Below are 7,917 nucleotides of genomic sequence, written 5' to 3' on the forward strand. Positions count from 1 at the left end.
GCTTCACCCAGTGATGGCAGCGTCTCGCACACACACGGTGTCACACGGGGACACGCACACGTCACGTGGGGGCTGGGCTGCACACGGGGCCTCACACCGGCACTGAGAATTGCTCTCCAGCTCCCTCCCCACAACTGCCTCACACACGCTTGCCCACCTCTGCCCCTAGACACACACAGACACACGTACACAGAGCCCCCCCATGCCCCCTACATGGGCACAAAACCATTATTTCCCCCCCATGACTGTCTCTCTTCTACACACACACACAGAACCCAGGAGTTCGACACACACACCTACACACACCCACCCCTGGTGCCCCCTACACATGCAAACAGCCATTATCTCTCCTCCTCCCCCACGCCTCTCTCTCACACACTCAAACACACACACATGGTGCCCTCTACATGGATACACAACCATTGTCTCCCCTCCCCTCTATGACTGGTTGCACACACACACACACACACACACACACACGCACACACACACACACACACACATACCCTGGTCCCCAGGCTCCTGTTTCCCCCCCACACACACACCCCACCCCTGGCCTGCTCTCCACTGGGTACAACGCCTTGTTTGGGGCCCAAGCACTCAACAACACATGCATAGAGCACGTGGCCTGGGAGAAAAACACACACACAATCACACATACACCACCAGAGAGACTCCACAGCTACAGCAGACATACAATGGAACCCAGCCAGACACACAGAGAGCAACCCACACACACAGACAATTCCTGCACAGAGATACACAACTGCACACATACTAAGAGAGACAACTGCACAGTGGAGGGAGGCAAGACAAGAGACACTACCACATCCCTCATTCCCCAGAACTGCAGAGACCTTCAGTTATACAATGCAGTGACACAGACACACACCACACAACAGCTGCTCCCAGGCAGAGGACAAGCCGGGTGTGCACATGCATACACGGACACCCCCCCCCGGACTTGTTTCTCACAGACAATCACCCCCCCACCCCCACAGCTGTACACAAATGGTCGTACTATCACACACACATGGGCAGACTCACAAATCACACTCCACACCTCAGACAGCTCAAGCCCCCCTCACCCCAACACACACAGCCTCACACCACAAAGGGTTACACACACAGGCACACCAAGTCGCACAAGAAGGATCTCATATGGGGTCACACAATCGCGCACACACACACAAAGCAATACCCTCTCACCTTGTGGAGGGGAAGAAGGGGTCGGGTCCCAATGGATCCGGTGTGTCCAGCTGTTGTGCGTGTGTGGGGGGGGGGTGGCCCCTTGGGCACCGACAGCAATATACAGTGTTGTCCCAGCCCAGCTCTGTGGGGTGTGTGTGTGTGTGCGGGTGTGTAAAGGGGGGAGCGGGGCGGGGGTCTGCCGTGACTCACCGTCCGCGTGGGAACCAGTTTAAAAGGAGCCTGACGTCACCACTAGCTCCGCCCCCGGGAAACCCGGGTCCCCCTCCTCCTTCCGTTGGCGCGCACACACACACACACGCATGCACGCGCGCGCGCACACACACGCGCATGCGCAAAGGGAGAACAGCCACTGCTGTACACCATGACAGACAGCAACACAACCCCTGAGGGTGCAACAGCCTGACGCAGCACTGTACAGCTGGACACAACCCTCCAGGGCAGCTGGGGGACAAACAACTGGACACAACAACAGCAGCACATGACCCCCAGGCAGCTGGGGGACAAACAACTGGACACAATGATGGTGACACACAGCCAGACTCAATGACAGTTGTGCATAATCCCCAGGCACTTGGGGGGCACACAACAACAGTGATGCACAACCCCCAGACACCTGGGGGGGGGACACAACCGGACACAACAGTAAAACATGACTCCTGGGCACTTGGAGGACACACAACTGGTTGCAACAATGGTGACACACAATCCCCACCCCCCCCCCTGGGCAGCTGGGGGACACACGACAGACACACAATCCCCCCCCCCCCCCCTGGGCAGCTGGGGGACACACGACTGGTCACAACAGCAGCAACACATGACCTCCAGGCAGCTGGGACACACAACTGGTTACAACAACAGTGACACACAACCCCAGGCAGTTGGGGACACACAACTAGTTGCAATGATGGTGACACATGACCCCCGGGCAGCTGGGGGGAAACACAACTTCCCCAGGTGCATAGGGAACAACCACCCCAAACTCAACCCCTGGACACAGACTGGGGGAGCACAATGCACTGGGTACCACAACTGCACAACCACCCAAGGCTACAAGGGACTGGTACGCAGGAGGGGGATGAGAACTGCACTTGCCCCTGAGGCAGCTGCACAACCGCACCCAGAATGATGGGACCGTTGTCACACTCAGGGGCCACAACAGCGCACAGTGACACACGGCACCACAACTGCAGGCAGTGAGCAGGGTGTACAACCCACCCAGACGCAGCCAGCCACCCCTGGCAGAACAACACAACCTCACAACCCAGCTAAGACTATAAGGATGCACACATGCGTGCAAACACACAAACACGTGGCAGGCGGAAGGTGCGCATGTACAATCAACACAGACAGGAGAATGGCAACAACACACCAAAAATGCAGATGAGGCTATACGCGCGTGCGCACACACACACACAAGAACCACAACACCATGCAGATATATGAGACAGGCAGGCCTACAACCACAACAGTGCACACGCACACACATGCACGAACCACAACAGCACAGAGGAAACAGTCAAGGGTGCAATCATCCATACAAAGAAGATACTGTCACACACACAAACCAACACAATCACATAGGACAGACTACCCAAATTACAGCCACAGATTTGCTAGACACAACCACATACAGCTCCCCAGCTGGGCCTACAAGCACACAAACAATAAACACACAGAGAAGTGAACCACAACAACACACTAAAGCCAGATAAGGCTATACACACACACACACACACACACACACACGCACACACACAAACAAACAAACGCACACACACCAGAACCATAACACCATAAAAATGTATGGGACACAGCCAGGCCTATAACAACAAACAAAACAGACACATGCACACGAGAAGCTTAACACCACACGGCTATACAAAACATACAAATCAAGACTACAGCCACAGCAACACACACAATACACGCGCACGCACGCACACGAGAACCCGAAGCCCATGCAGCTATATAAGACACGCAGCCAGGACTACAACTACAACAACACACAGAATAGATGCGTGTGTACAAACACACACAAACACACAACAGCACAGAGGAAACACAGTCAAGACTAAAACCGTCCCTACAGGTACTGCTGCTCCCCCGCATCCCCACCACACAGAGACACAAACACTAGAACCACAACACTATGCAGATATATGGGATGCAGCCAAGCCTACAACCACAACAACACTTAAGACACACACACACGCACACAAGAATGCCAACGCCATGCAGCTATGCAAGTCATACAGTCAGGACTACAACCACAATAATGCATGGAATAGACACACATACGCACACACACACGAAACACAAGACTACACCCATCCATACAAAGAAGATACTGGCACTCTCTCCCTCAAACACACACACAAACCAATACAATCACACAAACATACAGAACACACCATCTGAATTACAACCACAAGCTTGCTAAACACAACCACACAGCTCCCCAGCTGGGCCTACAGGCACGCATGCACATGGCAGGTAGAAGGTGCGCACACACATTAAACACACAGAGAGGAGAACTGCAACACGCCAAACACAGATCAGGCTAAAGACACACATGCCTGTGCACACGCGCACACACACACACACACACACACACACAGAAGAACCACAACACCATACAGAGATATGGGATGCAGCCAGGCCTACAACCAAAACAACACACAGAGTAGACACAAGCATGCACAGCAGAAGCCCAGCACCATGCAACTGTACGGAACGCACACATCGCCAGGACCACAACCACAATACCATACAAAGTAGACACACACAAGAACCACAACGGCACGGAGGAACCACAGCCGAGACTACAACTTCTACAGATGCACAAAGAAGATACTGCTGCTCTCTCTTTAAATGTGTGCGTGCGTGTGCACACCCCCCCCTTCCCCAAACAATCACACAAACATACAAGGCAGACAGTCCAAATTACAGCCACAAGCTTGCTAAACACAGCCACACACAGCCACCTGTCTCATGCTCACAACCACACATGCACACAAGTGATCCTGTGCTGGAGAGACAACCCCCCCAACACACACACACACACACACCAGGCGCTCACTACAGTCTCCCACACACCCAAAGCATCCTGCACTATACAACGATTAGGAAAACACAACCACCAGACACCCCTCCCTCAACATCTTACCCTGGAGAAGGACACACACACACACACACACACACACTCAGTGCCGATACATGACCCCATACACCGTTCACAGGGGCAGAGGAGACAACTACCCTGGCACATGCCTTACGGGGCAAACAGGGGCACCGTGGCAGCCTGGGCACCCGCCTGTGACTACCTGGGGACACCGCCACTGCTCCCGCAGGGCCCATTGCCCAACCGCACTGTGCCCCCTCCTGGTGCACCAGGGGTTAACCATCCCCACCTCAGCAAATGGGGGGGCCTTGCACAAGGGTGCTTGTGCAAAGCAAGTGTGCACACACCCTGCCTGGGCACGAGGGGTGGGGCCAGGCACTCCTGAGTTCATGAGTAGGGCACGTTGTAAGGGGTAGCCCAGACCCTCCCTCTCCCCCAGTTCAGAAAGGGGTTGGGCAACAGGAAACAGGCCCTTTGGGACAGGAAGTGAAGGCGCTTGGGACAGGAAGTGAAGGCGCTTGGGACAGGAAGTAAAGCAGGGGGAGGGGACAGCAACCTGGATGCCTGGGTTCGCAGCCCTGCACACTCACCCCGATGGCGGCAGACTCCCTGGCTCCTCTCTCTCTCCTCGGCGGGGCCCCCCCGGGCACATGCAGCTGGGGCTCTGACCACGGCTGCAGCCACGGGCTACGCGCCGGCCATGGCGGGCGGGCAGGCAGGCAATCCTGCGGGAGACACAGCGAGGGCCATTAGTGGGGCCCCGGCATGGGTGTTGCGTGCCTCCAGCCTGCCCTGTGGGACCCCAGAGTCCAGGACTGGTCCCCACCCCAGAGATGGCTGCATCTCAGGTCCCCATTACACCATACCCCAGAGCCAGCCACATCTCAGGTTCTCATTATACCCAGCCCTGATACCCCACCCCAGAGCCAGCTGCATCTCAGGTCCCTGTTACACCCAGCCCCACCTCAGAGCCAGCCGCATCTCAGCTCCAGGTGACGGGTCCCCATTACACCCACCCCAGAGGCAGCCACAACTCCAGTCCCCCTTACGCCCAGCCCCCCGCACCCCACCCCACACCTTCCGCCCAGCCCCCGCCCCCCCCCCCCAGAGCCAGCCACATCTCCCCCTCAGCCCAACAGCAGATGGCACCTTAGGACTTTGGACCGCAGGTGAACTCCGGCCGACCTGAGGCAGGCAGCAAAGAGGGGAGGGGCAGGATTAACCCCTCCCCCGACTCCCACCCCCTGCCCCCCCAGCCCTGACAGTGCCCTTCACTCCCGACGGTGCCCTGCACTCCCAGCCCCCGGGTCCGCCGCTTCTGGGGGCTGCGTCAGTCAACTCCAGCTTATCTGGGCTGCCCGTGCCCTATCGGGGCAGCCAGATGGCATGGGGCAGGCAGGGCGGACGGCTACAGGGCGTGTGCCTGGGTCCCTAGCACGAGAGAGGTCACACTCACAGCACTAGTGAGATTTATGCCCCTGAGGTCACTTGCACAAGGATTCATACTTGTGGCACTGGTGAGATCTGTCAGGGTCACTTGTACAAGGGTTCATTGTCACAGCACTAGTGCCAGTGACCCCAGGGGCACAGATCTCACTAGTGCCATGAGTGTGACCCCTTGTGAGATCCATGCCCCTGGGGTCACTTGCACAAAGTTTCATTGTTGCAGCACTAGTAAGATGCATATCCCTGGGGTCACTTGCACCAGGGCTTCACTCACAGCACTAGTGAAAACCGTGCCCCTGGGGTCACTTGTACAAGGGTTTACATTCACTGCACTCATGAGATCCATCCCCCACGGTCACTCACACAAGAATTCACTCGTGGCTTCTACCAAGCTCCGCACCCCTGGGGTCACTTGCATGAAGATTCACACTCAACCAGATCCGTGCCCTGGGCTCCTCACACTGGAGCTCACACTCACAGCCCCAGTGAGAAACTCTTGGCACTATGAATCTCGCTGCGAGCCCCATTGCGACGTCCCTGTGTTCATACCCAAGGATCAGCTATTGCACGGGAGCTCATGCTCTCCACCCCAACAAGGAGTGCAGGTCACTGGCAGCGCAGGTCCTGGGACCCTTGCATGAGGATTACGTGCACCAGGATGCAATTTGCATGTCACCTGTCACCATGGTCTTAGCCTCAGTCTCCAGCTGGGAAACCGTGCCCTGAGCACTCATACAATAGCTTGTAGACCCTCACCGCTTCAGCAGAGGCAGCTGCCTGCCTCACACGAGGATTCACCACTTGCAGGCCCTGGAAAACCTCATGCGCCTGGCCCTTACACGAGGATTCACACTCATGAGTCCTGGAAAACCCCGCGCTCCCCGAGGAGTCACACGTGCAGGCCCAGGGGAGCCTGGTGCTCCATGCCCTTGCACGAGGATCCACTTGTCCCATGCAAGAGGATTTGCATGACTGGCAACTATGATCAGCTGCAAGGATCACCACCCGAACTCCGCTAGCCTGTGAGCAAGACCCATGCCCACAATGCTACCACGAGGATTCATGCTCACAGCACAGGCCCGGTGCCCCTCCCTCCAGACCCACATCCCCTCACACAAGGATTCCCAGCACCCCTGTGGCGTCCCCTCCCCATCCCCCTCCAGGCTCTTGCGACCCCAGGCGCCCCCAGGACTGAGCCAGCCACAGCCACAGCCCCCAGCACCGGGCACAAAGGCCCAGTGTGAGCTCACAAAGAGCCCCCTCGTGCGACACAAGGGACCTTCAGAGCTACCCACTCAGCTTCCACCCCCACCCAAACCCTTCCCTGAGCTGGAGAACCCAGGTGTCCAGGCCCCCTCCCCCCTTAACCCCCGAGATCCCAGGCCCTTTCCAATGATGCAAGAAGAGGCAACAGGAGGCAAGTGATGATGTAACAGTGGAGTGGGGGGGCGAGCCCTGGGACCAGGGGGTATTTCTGAACCAGCCTGAAGTAGCCCCAGGGGGGGATGCTGTGGGTTGGGAGTGAGAAGCACCGGTAGGGCAGGGGGGGCAAGATGGGTGAGAGGAGCACTGGCAGGGATGGGGGGAGGGGGGGCAAGGTGGGAAGCAGCTGCCCTAGCCCAGCCCACAGGGAGGGAGCAGCCGCCTGCCCTTTGCCCCCCGGGCAGCTGGGAGCTGGAGAGACAGGCCCAGCCAGCTCTGCGCCAGGCCCTGCCTGCAGGCACCTGGGGTGGGATGAGTGGGGCAGGCCACAGCCCTGCCAGTGCCCCTCACTCCTGACCCGCAACCCCTGCCAGGCCAGATCAGGGTGGGGACAGGGCAGAGCCTGTGCGACCCCACACCAAGCTTGCCACGGGGACTGGGGGAGCTACAGTGAGGTATTTAAACAGCAGCCAACTTCCTTCCTGAGAGCCAAAGTGGGGGGTGGGCACTGACCAATCAGCTCTCAACCCTGCTCCCCCCACCATCCCACCACTCCGGAAACAGCATCCGAGACCCCAGGCTGGGACCTGGGGGACTTGTCACGTCATCACAGGGGGCTGCGGGCCGGGAGCGAGGGGCACTGGGGATCTCTCTAAGGAGCTGGGACTCTTTGGGGGGGCCGGCGGCAGGGTCACAACGGGGCTGGGGAGAAAGAA

At 57.8% G+C, this 7,917-nt stretch overlaps 2 protein-coding genes across 2 annotated transcripts in view; both read right to left on the bottom strand.

Moving 5' to 3' along the window:
* KDM6B (lysine demethylase 6B) overlaps positions 1-4,999 on the bottom strand; it is a 23,858-nt gene extending 18,859 nt beyond the window's left edge. The window contains 1 exon segment of the mRNA XM_025194334.1: positions 4,924-4,999. The gene's annotated coding sequence lies outside the window, so the exon portion shown is untranslated.
* The window catches only part of DNAH2 (dynein axonemal heavy chain 2), a 109,339-nt gene that overhangs the window by 4,253 nt on the left and 97,169 nt on the right, over positions 1-7,917 (bottom strand). The window contains exon 87 of the mRNA XM_014526887.2: positions 5,003-5,058. The gene's annotated coding sequence lies outside the window, so the exon portion shown is untranslated. The remainder of the gene's footprint in view (positions 1-5,002; positions 5,059-7,917) is intronic.

The sequence above is a fragment of the Alligator sinensis genome, unplaced genomic scaffold, assembly GCF_000455745.1.
Source record: "Alligator sinensis unplaced genomic scaffold, ASM45574v1 scaffold1745_1, whole genome shotgun sequence".
Lineage (NCBI taxonomy): Eukaryota > Metazoa > Chordata > Crocodylia > Alligatoridae > Alligator > Alligator sinensis.